Source organism: Bubalus bubalis, chromosome 15, assembly GCF_019923935.1.
Source record: "Bubalus bubalis isolate 160015118507 breed Murrah chromosome 15, NDDB_SH_1, whole genome shotgun sequence".
NCBI lineage: Eukaryota > Metazoa > Chordata > Mammalia > Artiodactyla > Bovidae > Bubalus > Bubalus bubalis.
The window spans coordinates 46,184,337-46,201,701 of record NC_059171.1 but is presented as its reverse complement, the minus strand read 5'-3'; the positions used below and the strand labels follow the sequence as shown (position 1 = coordinate 46,201,701).

General features: G+C 39.0%; 1 protein-coding gene across 1 annotated transcript in view; it reads left to right on the top strand.

Moving 5' to 3' along the window:
• KCNB2 (potassium voltage-gated channel subfamily B member 2) overlaps positions 1 to 17,365 on the top strand; it is a 468,901-nt gene that overhangs the window by 59,274 nt on the left and 392,262 nt on the right. The gene's annotated exons all lie outside the window — the stretch shown is intronic.

Here is a 17,365-nt window from a genome sequence, read left to right as displayed (position 1 = left end):
GAGTTTATGACTTTAAATTTTTAAGTTTTCTTCCAGCCTGAGGTTTCTGAGACTCTTTGAGATTCTTCACTATAAAAGAGCCGCTTGAATATCATTCACATTTTAACTTGAACCCTGGGACCAATGATAATAGCCAACACTATAATGAGCTCTTATTCTCCCCTAGGCACTATTCTAACCTCTGAATGGATTAAGTCACTTTGTCTTCACAACAAGCCTAAGAGATTGGTGTATTTTTCTTACCATTTTATTAAGTGAGGGAACAGAGGCACAGACAAATTAAGAAGCATGCCCCAAGTCACATAGCTAATAAGTGACCAAGCTGGACCCTGAACCTATAGCCTAATTGTGTGAACTGACTCACGTGCACACTGCTCTAGTAAGGAGCAGCGTGGGGAAACGAAGAAAGCATAGCAACAAGGAGATTGCACTAAATGCTGGAAAGGTGGTCCAGCTAAACTGAGCAGGCAACCAGAGCCAGCACCCACAGTTTATTATGAAATGCAACAGTGTTAGGCGACCCCTTGAATGTATGAGTATGGCATGCTATATCCTCAGACTGTATGGCATGGATGATGGCAAATAAACCACTTTGATCCACTTGGAAGGTTTATTTGTCATTTTTGTCTCAGCAAGTATCTGTTTATTTTGAGTCAACATTTTGACTGCTTGTTGCTCAAGAATCCAATACTGAGAGACAAGTATTGGGTAAAAGGAAAGATAGCTTTACCAGGAAGCCAGCAGTCCTAGGGAGAAGGTGGACTCATGTCCCAAAGAACCAACTCCCCCCTTACTGATCAGGGGGTGAGAACTTTTAAAGGGGAATATCAGGGGTGCACAGTGAAATTTGCAGGGCTGTGTAGACCTCAGCACACTCAGGTCTGACAGTCATCTTGAAATTGGTCATGCACTGGTCTGATCAGCATCATCTTGACTGTTTTTAGTACAGCTACTCTTCAGTTCCAAGGTCAGTTGTTCCCGTTTCCTTGAGTTCAGCTCTCAGAATTGTGTAAGATAGAACAGCTGATGTCATGGTTGGGGTTTTGGTATCTACAAGGTAGCTCAAAAGATATGGATCAGAATATCTATAGCACTTGAGGAGGAACTCAAGGTTCCTTGACTCTGCTTAAAGGCTGCTGCTGCTGCTAAGTCGCTTCAGTCGTGTCCGACTCTGTGTGACCCCAGAGACGGCAGCCCACCAGGCTTCTCTGTCCCTGGGATTCTCTAGGCAAGAATACTGAAGTGGGTTGCCATTTCCTTCTCCAATGCATGAAAGTGAAAAGTGAAAGTGATGTGGCTCAGTTGTGCCCGACTCTTAGCAACCCCATGGACTGTAGCCCACCAGGCTGCTCTGTCCATGGAATTGTCTAGGCAAGAATGCTGGAATGGGTTGCCATTCCCTTCTCTAGGGGATCTTCCCAACCCAGGGGTTGAACCAGGGTCTCCTGCATTGCAGGCAGATTTTTTACCATCTGAGCTACCAGGGAAGCCCTAGTAAAGGTAATTTTTATAAATTACAAAACAAAATATATATTTTGCTTATGATGTCAATGTTATAATGTCTTTATTCTGTATTTTAACAAATTTGGATTATATCACCACTGAAATAAGGGTTTTTCATCTTAAATTTCTCGTGGCACTCTATATAATCCTCACACTTGATGGTCACTGTTGGCTTGTAAGTGAGGTTAGTAAGTGCTCAGTTGCTCAGTTGTGTCTGACTGTTTGTGCCTCCATGGACTGTAGCCCGCCAGGCTCCTCTGTCCACAGAATTCTCCAGGTGAGAATACTGAAGTGGGTTGCCATTCCCTTCTCCAGTGGATCTTTCCAACCCAGGGATCAAACCCAGGTCTCCTGTCCTGGTCTCCTGAGTTGCAGACAAATTCCGGTTGAGGCACCAGTGAAATCCAATTATTATGCTGTACACCCTGAAGAGAATGTTAATATGTCAATTATATCTAAACTTTAAAAAAGTTTGTGGTATGGAGAAATTTCTAAAATATGTATATTTAACTTTTCAATGTAGTACTTTCCTTTCAGTTTAACATGTAAGTTAGAACAGTGGTTCTCATTGGTGGGGGTGGTGGTGACACCTTTACCTACAGAGATAACGTGTGTTCAGGACGTGACACTGTTGACACTTAGTATGTAGGGACTGAATCCTCAGCCCTCTGCCAGGCACCCAACTGTCCCTCATAAGGAAGAATGATTGAGTTGGAAAGCATATCTAATTACCTGAACATAGAACCTAACTGTTGACATATTTTTAATCCTAGTTTCAATAAACAGTGAATTTTGGGGGAACACAACTGAAGTGTAAATCTAAAGATGATTGTGCTCTTTCTCTTGCTCTGAATTTTACAGGAGATGTTCACCATCTCTGCAGATCTCATCATTAGTAATAACACTGCTCATGGTATTTGAGTTGCTAACTAGGCCTACTTACAGACACTGCATTCATGGTGACCATACAACTCAGTGCAGGTGTGCTACTCTTTCATTCCAGTTGTCTTGCTTGAACATTTATATTCAGTTCCGTTCAGTTCAGTCGCTCAGTCGTGTCCAACTCTGTGCGACCCCATGAATCATAGCATACCAGGCCTTCCTGTCCATCACCAACTCCCGGAGTTCACTCAGACTCACGTCCATCGAGTCAGTGATGCCATCCAGCCATCTCATCCTCTGTCATCCCCTTCATCTCCTGCCCACAATCCCTCCCAGCATCAGAGTCTTTTCCAATAAGTCAACTCTTCGCATGAGGTGGCCAAAGTACTGGAGTTTCAGCTTTAGCATCATTCCTTCCAAAGAAATCCCAGGGCTGATCTCCTTCAGAATGGACTGGTTGGATCTCCTTGCAGTCCAAGGGATTCTCAAGAATCTTCTCCAACACCACAGTTCAAAAGCATCAATTCTTCGGTGCTCAGTTTTCTTCACAATCCAACTCTCACATCCATACATGACCACTGGAAAAACCATAGCTTTGACTAGACAGACCTTTGTTGGCAAAGTAATGTCTCTGCTTTTCAATATGCTATCTAGGTTGGTCATAATTATGGAAACACAAATTATTTAATATAAATTAGTTTCCTTTTATCTCTTTTATATTACAGTTTTGTTCTTATAAATTGTTTAGAGAATGAGTGTGCAGGTAGGTTAGTTACATTATGTATGAATTCCTTTGCAATATAGTAAATGAGGCCACAGAAAATGATGTTTTGCAGAAGAGGTGTTGCGAGTGAGAGAATTCAGGATCCCTGAATTAAATTCCATTTGGAGCCATAAGCACCCAGAGTTATTCATTATATTCTTCAAAATTTTATAGCCATTTTAACCATAGGTAATTTAATCACTTCAGAATTATCTCCTTTTTAAGTACCATGTGGTACAAGTAAAATATATATACCCCCTTTATCTGCTTTGTAATTTGTTTGAGTTTCGCTAAGTCCAAAAGCAATACAAGAATGGAGGTGTCTTCCTGAGATGATTCCCCTTATTCCTCATTTCCTGCTACTTTCATCTTTTTTTTCTCATCTCTGAAAGAACATTGGAACCAGAACTAAGCTAATACCAGTGAGCAAAAGGGCAAAGTTACTTCTTTTAAAAGAAAAGCTCACTTTTCACCATGGTAACCAGCCTGTCCTATGACAGATACACCACATGGTCCATGAAATATGAACCCTTTCAGAATACGTTTCTACCACTGCATAATGAGCTTTGACGTTAGTGTAGCAAGGACTGGAATAAGGTGACACCTGAGGTTTATTCGGGTCAAATGAGCCCTTTGATACCTTGCAAGATTTTTCTTTCAGTTTGCAAGAGGTAACACTAACATTTTATTTTTTAAAAATGCTTAATGAAAGTGAACTGTATGCTATGAACACAAGGTAAATGCATTCTCCCAAGTCCTAGAAACAGCACATTTCCATTTCCTTTGAGTGTAAGGACTGAGAAAAAAACCCTGAGGTTTCGTCTTCCTTTTATTTCTCAGACTGTGTATAGGATATGTATTTGTAGCTGCCTGTATACTGAAGTGAAAACAAAAACAAAAGTTAAAAGTCACAGCTGAGCATACCATGTCCATAACCCTGCTCTTTATTATTATTATTATTCATTATGGTAGCTAAAACCTTTGGTTTTGACTTAAAGTATGATATTTGACAAAGGACAAATACAGCAAAGGAAGAGGAAAGCCTTTTTAAATATGCATCACATCTTGGGAAGGGTAAAAATGAAACTTTCGTTCAACTTTTAAGTATCTTTTTGCCCTTTTTGCTTGGAAGCACCTTTTGTTCAGTAAGCTCTTTGCAATTAACATCTTTGACTATCCCTTCTACCATAGTACTTCCTAAGTCTACTTTCCCAATGCTGCTGCTGCTAAGTCACTTCAGTCGTGTCCGACTCTGTGCGACTCCATAGACAGAAGCCCACCAGGCTCCCCTGTCCCTGGGATTCTCTAGGCAAGAATACTGGAGTGGGTTGCCATTTCCTTCTCCAATGCATGAAAGTGAAAAGTGAAGGTGAAGTCGCTCAGTCGTGTCCGACTCTTTGCGACCCCATGGACTGCAGCCTACCAGGCTCCTCCATCCTTGGGATTTTCCAGGCAAGAGTACTGGAGTGGGTTGCCGTTGCCTTCTCAGGTTGAAGGCTCTGGGTAACTTTAAATACAGTGAATCACATAAGCAGTGATTTCTATAGCCAGATACTGATCTGTTTCCTTTAGGGCATCCAATAGGATATTAGTGGATTTGAAGCCAACGTTTTCTTTACAAACATCAACTTACAATACATTGATAGTCTGGGATTGAGCTGTAAAAGAAGCTTCTTTCAAAGCTTACTTGGAAATGTAATAGAAATTAAGTATGTCACCGACTATGGAAATAGAAATTATTCTAGAAATCCTAATGGCAAAACCACAGAATCCTGTCATATGTTTAGTCATCAGTGGAAAGTTAGGAGTTATATTTCTGTTTCTCAATCCAATTCCTCCTCCTCCTCAAATTTTTCTGTTTGGATAGACTTGAATTCACAAGATTTTAAGGAGAGGATGCAAGGAAGATAAGATTTTTACACACAATGGAAAAAAGTCACTGAAGGGCAATCAGACCAGATTCTCAGTGTATTGAGAATATGAAGATCAGAGTCATATTTCATTCAACTTTGGAGCCCTTGCAAGTAGCATAGGGCTTAGTAGACATTCAGTAGATACTTGGTGAAATAAAATTCTTTGGGTTATTATTTTATGTGAAGCTTTTCCTATTATAATGTTAGCCTTTTGAATTATAAGAATAGTTTCACTGAGAATGATCTTACATAAGCTTATGTAACTAAGAACTAGATAATCTCTAAAATGAATATTTAGCTACATCAAAGTATACATTCAAAACTTAAAGCATAAGAAATTTACATTTTGGCTTTAGAGATTCGCATTATTATTGAATTATGCTGTGTCCATCTGCTCAAGTACTGGATATATTTAGGTTGTAGTGAGCCAAAATGAAAGATTCAATGGATTATTCATCTGCTCATGCTCTGATACATAGGAACCTTCTGATTTGTAAATTTTACCCCAAACTCATCTTCTCCTTTTGTTTCATGATAAAGAAATTATAAAATGCACACTTGGGTTAAGAATGACTTTGTGATTTTCTACTTCCCTCTAAAAGAGAGAAAATGGAGCTAATAATAGAGTGAAAACCTGCTTTGAGGCTTTTTTCTCTAACACTAATATTGCAAAATGTGTATATATATTTAACTTATATGTATGCATATATATATATATATATATACACATATATAGTGTAAATGGTTCATTTCTAGATTCTTGGTGTACCTAAAATTGTGGTAATCATTATGCATATTTACAAATATTTCTTTCAAATGATGCATGGCTATATGACTTGCATTGGCCATTGAAATTTGAATACTGAAGTGAGTATCACTTCTGGACAGGCAAAGATACAATATGCACTTGGCACATTTCCTTTTTTATCCTGTCTTGATGAATATGGACATGTGTATTGCGATGGGTCTTACATCAATCAGGGTCTCTCTGTGACCCTGTTAAGTAGAACACCCCCTCAAGGTCCATGTTAATCCCATGTGATAAAAATGAGTGACTTTTATGTATTCAGCATCTGAGATTTTGGTGGTTTTTTTTTCACTTGTTTTTGTTATAGCAGCATAGCCTAACATAACCCAATATACTAAGGCTAAAATACCCATCCAGGTTATTTTTGTTTTGTACCCCAAAAGAGGGAGAAGGCAGTGGCACCCCACTCCAGTACTGTTGCCTGGAAAATCCCATGGATGGAGGAGCCTGGTAGGCTGCATTCCATGGGGTCACTAAGAGTCAGACACGACTGAGCGACTTCACTTTCACTTTCCACTTTCACGCATTGGAGAAGGAAATGGCAACCCACTCCAGTGTTCTTGCCTGGAGAATCCCATGGACGGAGAAGCCTGGTAAGCTGCAGTCCATGGGGTCGCACAGAGTTGGACATGACTGAAGTGACTTAGCAGCAGTAGCACCCCTGAAGAAAAGGGCAAGTATCAGGTATAAGCATCTGTAAAGAGAATCTGAGGGAATAAAAATAAAGGATTTTAAAATCTGAGCTACTTTGAAATGTATAGACTTTTATTTTAGGCTTTTTTTTTTTTTTTTTGGTAAAGTTGTCAAAAGAGAAAATAACATACAAAGACGTTTTCTTTGATTACATTGAGTATCTGGCATGCTTGATAGTTGGTGGTTATAATTTAAACTAGAAAATAACAACTACTATATTTAGAATTCATGGTTGTTTGTAGACATCTTTTAAAGTTTGTATAATATTTACATTTAAAAAGATACACTGAGCCCTAAATATCTATGTAGAGAGAAGTATTTTGACTTCTGAGAAGAGTTTCATTAAATTCTTTGTGTTCTCAGAGTAAACTAGTTTCGGTCTAGGAAAGAACCAATGTATTAGATCTTCTTCTTGGCTAAGGAAAAGGCCACAGAAAGTGGCTCTGGGGTCTTAGTAACTAAAGAGAAAGATGTTAAAAATTCAGTTCAGCAGGAAAAAAGATAGGTGAAGAATGGATCACTTCTCCTTTCCTCTACTATTTTTATTTTAATTCCTGGGCACCTCCAGGAAAATAATTGAGAATGATGTGAGGTCAGGATTATACTGTGACAACTTTCTTGTCTTGATGATGTGAGATGTAGAACCAGGGGGCTTAGGGACCACTTCAGGGTATCAGTGAATTTCCAATAACCCCTTCTTGATCTGGAGCCATAATTGGTTTCCATGGTTGAATTGATTATGTGGTGATCAATTGTGAAGACCATTGTTAGGGCATCTAAAATGATTGAATCTGCTAGGTTATAGTTAATTTCATAAATATTGAATGAGCCACAGTCTGCCAAATGGCTTTGCTCAGTTTATTGGACTCACAGGAAGCAAATGGAAACTTCTTTTTATTTTTTCAGATTGAAAGGAAAAGAAAAGCTCTATGTTAATCACTAGGTCTCAGTGAAGGTTGTTTTACTTATCTCTACTCAACAGTAATTAATTGAACAAGGTATTATACTAGATACTGTAGGGAATAGAAAGATGAATAAAATTACCGTCAATTTCAAGGAATTTAGAATCTAGCAGGAAATTATAATCTAGTTTTATGCCTCATCTTGATATTGCCTATGACTCAGCTCCATTGATATTTATGAGAACCTTCAAAGAATTTGGAAGTGGAAATAAGAAGATAAAACAGGTTCTTTATTATTAAAAATTTATGATGTTTTCAATTTGAAAAGTTAAAAATCCAGCTCTACCACCAGAATCAAAGCAATTTGGTCCCTTATCCCTACTACCCACCATCTTTCAAATGTGCGTTCACCATATTCTCTGTTCCAAATTGACAAATGTAATCAGGCAGAAAATATTTTAAACTGCTTTTGTCTGCCATGAATAGTCTTGGAAATACAGCTGGTGAGATACCCGAAGTGACACCTTGGGTAGATTCTGATGGTTATGGAAACAAAGTAGATATTTTATTTTGGTGGAATAGCCTAGAATTTTCTTTTGATAATGATCAAACTTGCTAGATAAATGTGTCAGTAGAAAAGCTATTCAGATTTCAGCAAGCTAGATGCTCTCAATATGGTGGGACTTTTGCTTGACTCAGCAGTTCCAACTAAGGAAACCCAGGTTGCAGTAACAGAATCCAGAAGCCCTCCATCCCTGCCCTGATTACATATGAAAGTTCAGTCAATTTTTTTAATTTTTTAAAGTTAAAGCATTTGAATAGTTTTGAATATGATAGCAGACTAGAAGTAGCAAATTAGGTTAGAAGAAATTTCCTCAGTGTACTGATATTAGTTGAAAGTGATGGTTGACAAACACTTGGCAACAGAAGAGAGAAAAACTGAAAAACTAATCCAAAGACAACAGATTCAGCCACCTGGGACCGTTTAGTGGAAGGAATTATTCATAGTTCAGCAGCGCCTGAGGGTGCTGCCATTTTACAGATAATTGCAATCTGATTCTCTCAGGTGAGGTGAAACATCAACCTCTTCCCATTAGCATCAGCTCTGCACTCCTTCATAGAGCCTTCTGTGTGCTGGCCTAGCCTGCTCTGCCCACCATCATTTCTACCCACTCTGCCCTAGCCCTTGAACTTCTTCACATAATCACCTTCAAATGGGTCATTATCTCTGGACCTTCTGATTTCTTCTTCCTGAAGTCCTTCTTGCTATTTCTACTCATGTTTTAATTCTTACCCAAGACTCTGATACTCGTAGAGTGAGTTAAGTGGCCTGCCATGTTGGGTTCCCATCATATCCTGTATGTCCTGTATCCCACTTTACATTCTAAGGTAATAGCTTACTTAATGGTCTTGACCAGGGCTTGGCCAGTGATGGCCTATGGATCAAATCCAGCTTCCACCTATTTCTGTAAACAAAATGGTATTGGAACTCAGCCATGCTTATTTCTGTGCTCCTTTCACACTATAATGGCACAACTGAGTAATTGGGATAGATACTTTTATGTCCTACAAAACAAGCAAAAATTACTGTCTGGGCTTTTATAGAAAATGTTTGCTGACTCAGTCTCAAGAATAAGCAACACATTTACCTTGTTCATCACTGAATCTCTAATGTTTGGCACAGTGTTTGCCCAAAGTAGATGTTCCATTCATCTTGAAGGAATAAACTAAATATAAATACAAGGAAAATTGAAAATAATTATTTGACATCTTTTATGTGCCAGGTGCTGTCTTAGTTACTTTACACATATGCTCGTGTCATCTTCACAGTGACCCTGTGAAGTAGAGGCTATTATACCCAATCTGCAACTGAGATACTGAAGTTAAGGGTGGATAAATGATTTTTGTAAATGATACAAAGCAAGTAAAAATGGATTACCTGGAGACTTACTCAGACTTTCCTTGTAGTAAGGCACTGTGTCTAATACAGAGAGATAGAGTATACCATGGTTGTTAAGAGACGTATCTGACACTAGGGTGCCCAATTCCAATCCTGGCTCTACCATTTACAGCTTCTGTGACCAGAAGTCATTGAATTGCTCTGGGGCCAAATTTCCACAGATGTAGCATGTTCTTTTACTCTCTAGCCTTTGTCTCTGCAGCTAATAAATGAGATGATTTCAACATCTCATTTAGGTGTTGTGAAATTTAAATGAGATATTATGCATGAGTTGCTTTTAGGTGCTTGGCACATTGTAAGCATTCAAGAGATATTAATCTTTGTTATTACAGAAGGTGCAGTCATTGCTAACAGCCCAGACTTTTCAAGAACTTATGTTCTATTTATAACTTACGTTTACCTAATTTCAGAGAGAATTTTCAGTGGTATTTTGCTTTGTGTTCTGCATATATTCTGCAAAGATAAGAAAGTGGTTCATGATATAGCTTTTTATTGGGTTGGCCAAAAAGGTCATTTGGGTTTTTACATACCATCATAGGGAAAAGTCTGAATGACCTTTTTGGTCAACCCACTGTATTATATTTTCTGTGTTGAGCTAAATAACTCATCTGCTGTTGCCATTGGTATTCACTATGCCTAATTTTCGGAATTTTCCAAATATCATATACATGGTATCAAAATGTGATGCCTGAATCAGCATGTGGTTTACCTCCTAAGGATTTTCTGCTGATATATTGCCTGTACTACTGCCCCAGTGTTGCAGGAGTGCTGCCATGCATCCAACTTATTCCCATTTTTATGTTGTCTGAAGCTGGCATGCTTTCTTTTCGTAAATAACAATATCGAGCTACTACATGAAAAACGTGCAAGTGTAGAATCTACTTACAGTTTGGGTTTTTCTTTTTGTTTTGTTTTAGCTAAAGCATCTATATGTCATCAAGGCACAGTAAAAAAAAATTTCATAAATTAAAAAAAAAATCTACTACTCAATGAAAATATCCTTGCAATATAGAAATTGGCTTTGTAGTCTTTCTTTAAATTGGTCCCAGCTTCTTTAAAGTTAAACCTTACAGAGAGACTATTTTCTTCATCAAATAATTGTTAGAAAAAGTATTGGGTGGATCAGCTCTAATGATATGGTTAAGATTGTTCTGACCTCATGAGAATATTAAGGTTATGAAACCAAGGTTCTAAAATTCATCATTAATTTAAAACTACTGGAGCCAGCCAGTAGGCTCCAAGTCATAAACACTAAAAAAGAAATAAAGATCATATATTCTAGTTACAACAAATCCTGTGTTTTGGTTTTAATATTGTATTACTACCTATAAAAAGAAAGAGAATCAGCATATCACTAATTATCCTTTATATGCTTTAGTTGACAAATTAAGAGCATTTCATTAACATTCTCTTAATCGTAATTTTATCTCTCAGTAGGAATCAATGTACTTGAATTTCACCATGTGTGTCAATTACATTGGCAGCAAAGGATTATATTTGCCAGCAAAGGATTCTCTTTAATCAGCATTCTTTTTCATGAAGTGATCCTAAAGATAAAACTTTGATAATTAAATTGTTAATATACATTCCAGTGGAGAGTATAAAAAATATGATTATAAGACCTCTATCAATTAGCATTTGCCTCTCATGATTTAGAGCAAGGGGAGGATTGTGAACCATGTGGGTTTGGAAAAGGAGGCAGAATTAGAGGCATGGACTTTGCAACAAATATAGGAAGCAGTGGTTATAAATGTTCTTAGCTTCTTTTTGGTGGTGATATTGAGGTGATGAATTAAAGTTCTCTAGGTTGAACATTACCACTTACATATGGAGTTGCAGACTCAACCCTACACTGACTGCTAGATAGCAATTTGACTTATTATAACTTAATTTATGACTTAACTTCCACTGATAAATGTTTAAAGGCAAATACTCAGGCATGCTACCAAATACTGGAAACATGACTATTATCCTCACAAGGCAAATTTTAACTCCTGAAATATGTTGGTTTCTTGACCTGGGTAGCTTGAAATCTACTTTGGTATAGGACATGCTAACACAGAAACAATTTGTTGAGAGTGGTAACAATCCTAAATGATGTTGGTAGGCAACTAATGAGGAAAAGGAGTCATGAACTGAAGCTCCACATGCATGCTAAATCACTTCAGTCATGTCTGACTCTTTGCAACCCCATGGGCTGTATCCCACCAGGCTCCTCTGTCCATGGGATTCTCCAGTCAAGAATACTGGAGTGGGCTGCCATTTCCTCATCCAGAGGATCTTCCTGACCCAGGAATTCAAACCCGTGTCTCTTTACATCTCCCACATTAGCAGGCAGGTTCTTTACCACAAGCACCACCAAATTTGTGGGTTTATTTTAACTTGCTTAGGTCCACAGAATTGCAGCTGAAGTTTGGTCAACAAGCCAGTAGATGAAGGCTTGTACTTTTCCAGACAGGCTCTATTTTTGTTCATTCTGTGTGTGTGGGTGGAAGCCCTGGAAAAGCTTTGTTATCATTCCTGAAATGCAGAATGTTCTATTTAGCTTAGAAGCTCTATTCTTTGTACTAATAACTGATATTAGGCAGCTCCAGCCATTTTTAAAACAATTTAAGAGAAAATGAACCTTGGCATTTAAGTCTTGGTAACTGAGTGGTCTGTCGTGATTGTACTCAACTAAATTTGGGGAAGCGATCTGAATTTTGTTTTCATTCTTTTCCCTCCTTTGAGTTGCATAACACAATAAATAGAATTTTTTCCACTGGTATCCACTACTGAATCACTACTAGAGTATTTGCTGCCCTGCTGAATTTTAATCAAACGATGAATGCACATTTCAAATTATTTTGATTTCTGTCACCTGTCTTCATATTTGTTCACTTAGCTGTACATAACATCTGTGTGAGAGATTAAATGAATCATGCCATCCCATTTTATGGGTGGATTCCAGTTTCAGTTATCTTTTCCAAACTATCCTAAACAGCAGTGGTATTCAGCAACAGCCATTTTACTCTGACTCACAGCTTCATGGTTTGGGAATGCTGGCAGGGCATGGTTTGGCAGGTCTTCATCATATCAGGCGGCATCAACTGAGGTCAGCTGGTAAAATTCAGCTGGCAACTGTGACTGGTCTTTGCTCACAAACCTGGCACCTACATGGGAACAGCTGGGAGGCTGGAATCATACAGGCTCCCTTCCTTTTCTGTGTAATCTTTGAGTCTTTCTACATCATCTCTCCAGTAGTATTGTCATACTTTTTATATGGCAGTTCCAGTGTACCAGAGTAAGCCTTCCAAGAAGCCCAGATGGGAACTTCAAAGCTTCTAATGACTTAGCCACAGAAATCCCAGCACACTGTGGAGCTCACCCAACATCAAGGAAAGGACGCATGAATGAACATGGCTTTCTCTAGTTGGAAGCTAGATGTCTTTCTCTAGATAGAACATAAACCTTTCTCTAGATGGAAGGTGTATCAAAGAATTCATGGGTATCTTTAATCTGCCACAGATAGTTTAATCGATTTCATTTCCTCTGTGATTAAGCATGCCAAAGAAAGCCATACTAGTCGTTGACTATCAGGCCATATCCCCTGTAAACCGAATGTATATTCCAGGCTTCTCTTATTCCCTTCAGCCAAACACATTATCTTCTGGAATTTTACCTCTGGAATTTAGCTTCTGAACATCTCTATATAGCCTCCTAAATAGTATTCCCAAATAATTATATAGTAAATCCCCTACATACAAATGAGTTCTGTTCTGAGAGTGTGTTTATAAGTCCAATTTGTTTTTAAGTCCAACCAAATTAGCCCAGGTACCCAACAAGTACAATCGGCTATATAGTACTGTACTGTGATAGGTTTAAAATACATTTTACACAAATAATACATAAAGAACAAACACAAAGAATTAAACATTTTAATCTTACAGTACAGTACCATGAAAAGTACAACAGGAAAGTACAACAGTTGGCATACAGGGGCACGTTCACATCTTTAAAAGTTAGCAACTTGAAGTTTTGTATATAGGGGATATACTGTATTAAGGCATATGTGTGATGAGTCACTTCTCATTAATGGCTCCAAGAGGTCTATAAGGCAGAATCCAAATGCCTTAGCCTGATACATGAGGTCCTCCATCATTTTTTCCCAATCTTCTTTTCCACCATAGTATCCACCCTTTCTTTCCCAACACTGCCCACCCCTGTACCACTCACTGTGCCCCAGTGTGCTCTGGCCATGCTGTCTCAAACACAACATCCCCCTGCCCAACCATGTACCTTACTTAGCAGTTCTCTCCTCGAATGTTTTTAAGATATTTTCCTTTATTTATTTGGCTGTGCCGGGTCTTAGTTGTGATATGTAGGATCTTTGATCTTCATTGTGGTGTGCAGGATCTTTAGTTGTGACATGTCGGATCGAGGGATGGACTCCCAAGCAGAGATGGAACCCATGTCCCCTGCACCGGGAGCACAGAGTCTTAGCACTGGATTATAAGGCAAGTCCCTCCTCTTAGATATTATCCGTTACCTCCATACCTATTGACTGAAAGTGGATGTCTTATTCATCTTTCAAGGTTCCATTCACATGTCAGCTGCCACACAGTCTCATAACATGTGCTTATGCCACCAATGCAGGAGTGGGTCATGCTTTGCTGATGGTCATTTCTGATGTTTTGGAGAGGTGTCAGAGCACAGTGTTCACAAGCATGGACTCTGAGCCAGAGGGACTCCTGGTTTCACAACTTACTAGCTGTACTAGGTTGAATAGTGACCTCTGGAAATTCACCTCCTTTTGCAACCTCAGAATGTGACCTTATTTAGACATAGGGTCACTGCAGATGTAATTAGCTAAGTTCATTCTGGAGTAAGGTGGCCCTTCATTCAATATGACTGGTGTCCTTATAAGAAGAAGAGACACAGAGACAGACAGGAAAGGAAGATGATGTGAAAAGACATAGGGAGAGCCCCATGTGACCACGAAGGGCAGAGACTGGAGTCATGTGTCTACACAAGAATTGTAGCACAATCTACACAAAGATTGTAGCAGCATAGGAAAAGATAGGAAAAAGACATGAAATAGATTCTCCTCTAGAATTTGGCCTCAATGGCACCTTGATTTTAGACTTAACAGCCTCCAGAACTGGGAGAGAATAGATATTTGTTGTTTTAAGCCACCTGGTTTGCAATACTTTGTTAGAGCTGCCCTAGGATATGAATACCTATAGGCCCTTGAGCAAGTTATGAATTCTCTCTCTGTACCTCAGTTTCTTCACCTTTAAGATGATCTTAATAATGATTTTTAATAGGGTTTTTGTGTGAATTAAGTCAAGAGGTAGTCTCCAATCTATTTTTAATGTGTCTGTGTATGTCTTCCACTAGAAGAGAGAGCAAGTTGTTTGATTTTTATACCTTATTTTGAGAAACAGTGTGATACGCAGAAGGAGTCAATGGCAAGAAAAACAAAAGCCCTGAATTCAACTTCAGGATGTGGTATCCCAGTGGTAAAGAACCCACCTGCAAATGCAAAAGAAGAGATGCAGGTTTGATCCCTGGGTTTGGAAGACCCCTGCAGGAGGGCATGGCAACCCACTCCAGTATTCTTGCCTGGAGAATCCCATGGACAGAGGAGCCTGATGGGCTACAGTCCATAGGGTCACAAAGAGTCAGACACAACTGAATTGACTTAGCAGGCACATTTAAGAGCCTCTGTGTTATTTTTGAGCCTCAGTCTCCTCATCTGTAAAATGAGACAAATGATACCAATTTTGCTGGGTTGTTGTAGGAATAAGAATTACTATATGTCTTGCATATAATAGGTCCTCAAATAATGAAAGCTATATACTTTTCCCCAAAATCACCTAGCAAAGAACCATGAATACTTTAATTGCTGAGAAATGCCTTTCAATTAGATGTATTAATTAATCCCTCAGTACCTGTTTGAGTGAACATTTTTGGCAATTCTGTATTTTTCCCCAGATCATTTTTATAGTTTTGAATTTTGTGTCCTTTCACTTAAATTCCAAAGGTCATTGCCATCAGGAATTAGAATGCTGAGGAAAGAACATGATTTTTTAAAAGAGTGTATCTTTCATGATTTTATGAACTAGCCATCAATCACACCTTTTCCTGTGTTCTGTGAAGGAGGAGAAAATGGTTTTCAACATTCTTGACAAGCTTTCTGTGACTGCATCTTGATGCCAAGTTGGTTTTCTCTTGTTCTCGTGACTTCAGCAGCAAGCCTTGCTTAGAATATTTTATTTGGCTCCTGTTGTGCTGTCACTGTGGAGACAGCCAATCAGCCTAAGTGGGGTTCGCCTTGCTGTGTGCCTCTCAAATTCGCAATAAGAAAGGACTTGCTGCGCAAGGCTGGGAGATGAGGTCAATAGAAGGAGGCTGTAAAAAGTCGCTTAGGGGGAATGTCAGGAAGAAATGCAACACCCCATCGCATTGCTGCTGTGCTTGTTAGCAAGCCTGACACAGCACAGCTGGGATGTCATGGTAATGGCAGTGCCCACGGGGTCATCTCATTCCTAGGCAGCTGGCGGTGTCTCAGCTGCTCTGGGGCTCCACACAAGACATCATTCGGGCTTTTGTGGTGGTGACAGCTTTTGGTTTTGTTCTTTGGGCCCATTTGTGTCACTAGTACAAATCTGAAACATGAAGACTTTTAACTATGGGGAAACTCATCACGTGGCCTTAAAGAATTTTCATGGGAGAAAAAGGGAATATTTACTTCAAGCGAGCCATGGGGGCCTATTAGAACAGCTTTCTAAGTTGTTACTAAGGAAAGAAATGTCTGTCACCAGTTAGATGTTATATGCGTACACTATGAGAGGTGTATTAATTGGAGTGTTTTTAATACTTTAAAAACTGCTTCAAAAAGATTGTGGGGAAGCCTCTTATGTCACACAAATTAATTTACTTGCAGACCAATTTCATTGGAAAGAAATGTTCCAAATGAATCTTTTCTCCACTTTCAACTTGTCTCTGTCAAGATGTGTGTATCAATAAAGTTGTAAATGATGGCAGGTGAGCATAAAATTATAGATAAAGCAGTAATTAAGTCAAATTTATTTTTATAGGAATATAAAAATCATAATTTTTAAGACTGGCTTTCCAACAAAAACTATAAAGATGTCATATCCCTAGTATTTCAGAATAACAAGAAGAAGGCTAACCTAACAATTGAAAAAAAGGCAGAGGGCTTGAAGTAAATTTACAAATTGATCAAGTAGTACCAAAGAAGTATAAACTGAAATAACCTGTTTTGCAAACTGTATGATTGCAAAGGCTTAAGTGAAAAGAAGGCTCAGTGGGGTAGCCATTCCTGGTAGAGACAAGGGTGACCTGAATGGGGAAATGAGAATAATCAGAGAAGTGGGAGGAGACCAGATAACACAGAGCAGTCAGCCAACAACTTGACTGGATTCGGTTTTGACTGCAGCAGGTAGACATTAGATGGTGTTAAAGCAGGGATGTGATGAGATCTGATTCAAACTTTTAAAAAATCGCTCTGGCTACTGGTGGAAAGTAGACTTTAGGAAGGCAAGAGGAGAAGCAGAGAGAATGTTGGGAGGCTGTGACATAGGTAAGTGAGCCGTGCTCAGGCCTTGGATGAGAGTAGTGGAGCTGGAGATGGAGAAACAGAGGATGTGAGTTAGAGATGCTTGCTGGTGTCAGCCTAGCAGCTGGAATATGTCTGCGTAGACAGAAAGAAGGGAGCCCACGAAATACCGCGAGGGCTCTGCTAGCATTGAGAAGCTGAGCGGATCAAAGAAGACAGCAAAGGAGACCAACAGAAAATGACAATTGGAGTGTGTTCCCTCAGAAGATTAGAGGAGATCGTGTTTGGAAAATGAAAGGCTGAGACACAAGTCAAGGGGCTGGATGCTAGACACCACTATGCAGATAAATTATCTCAAAGCCAGGAACCTGCTCTGA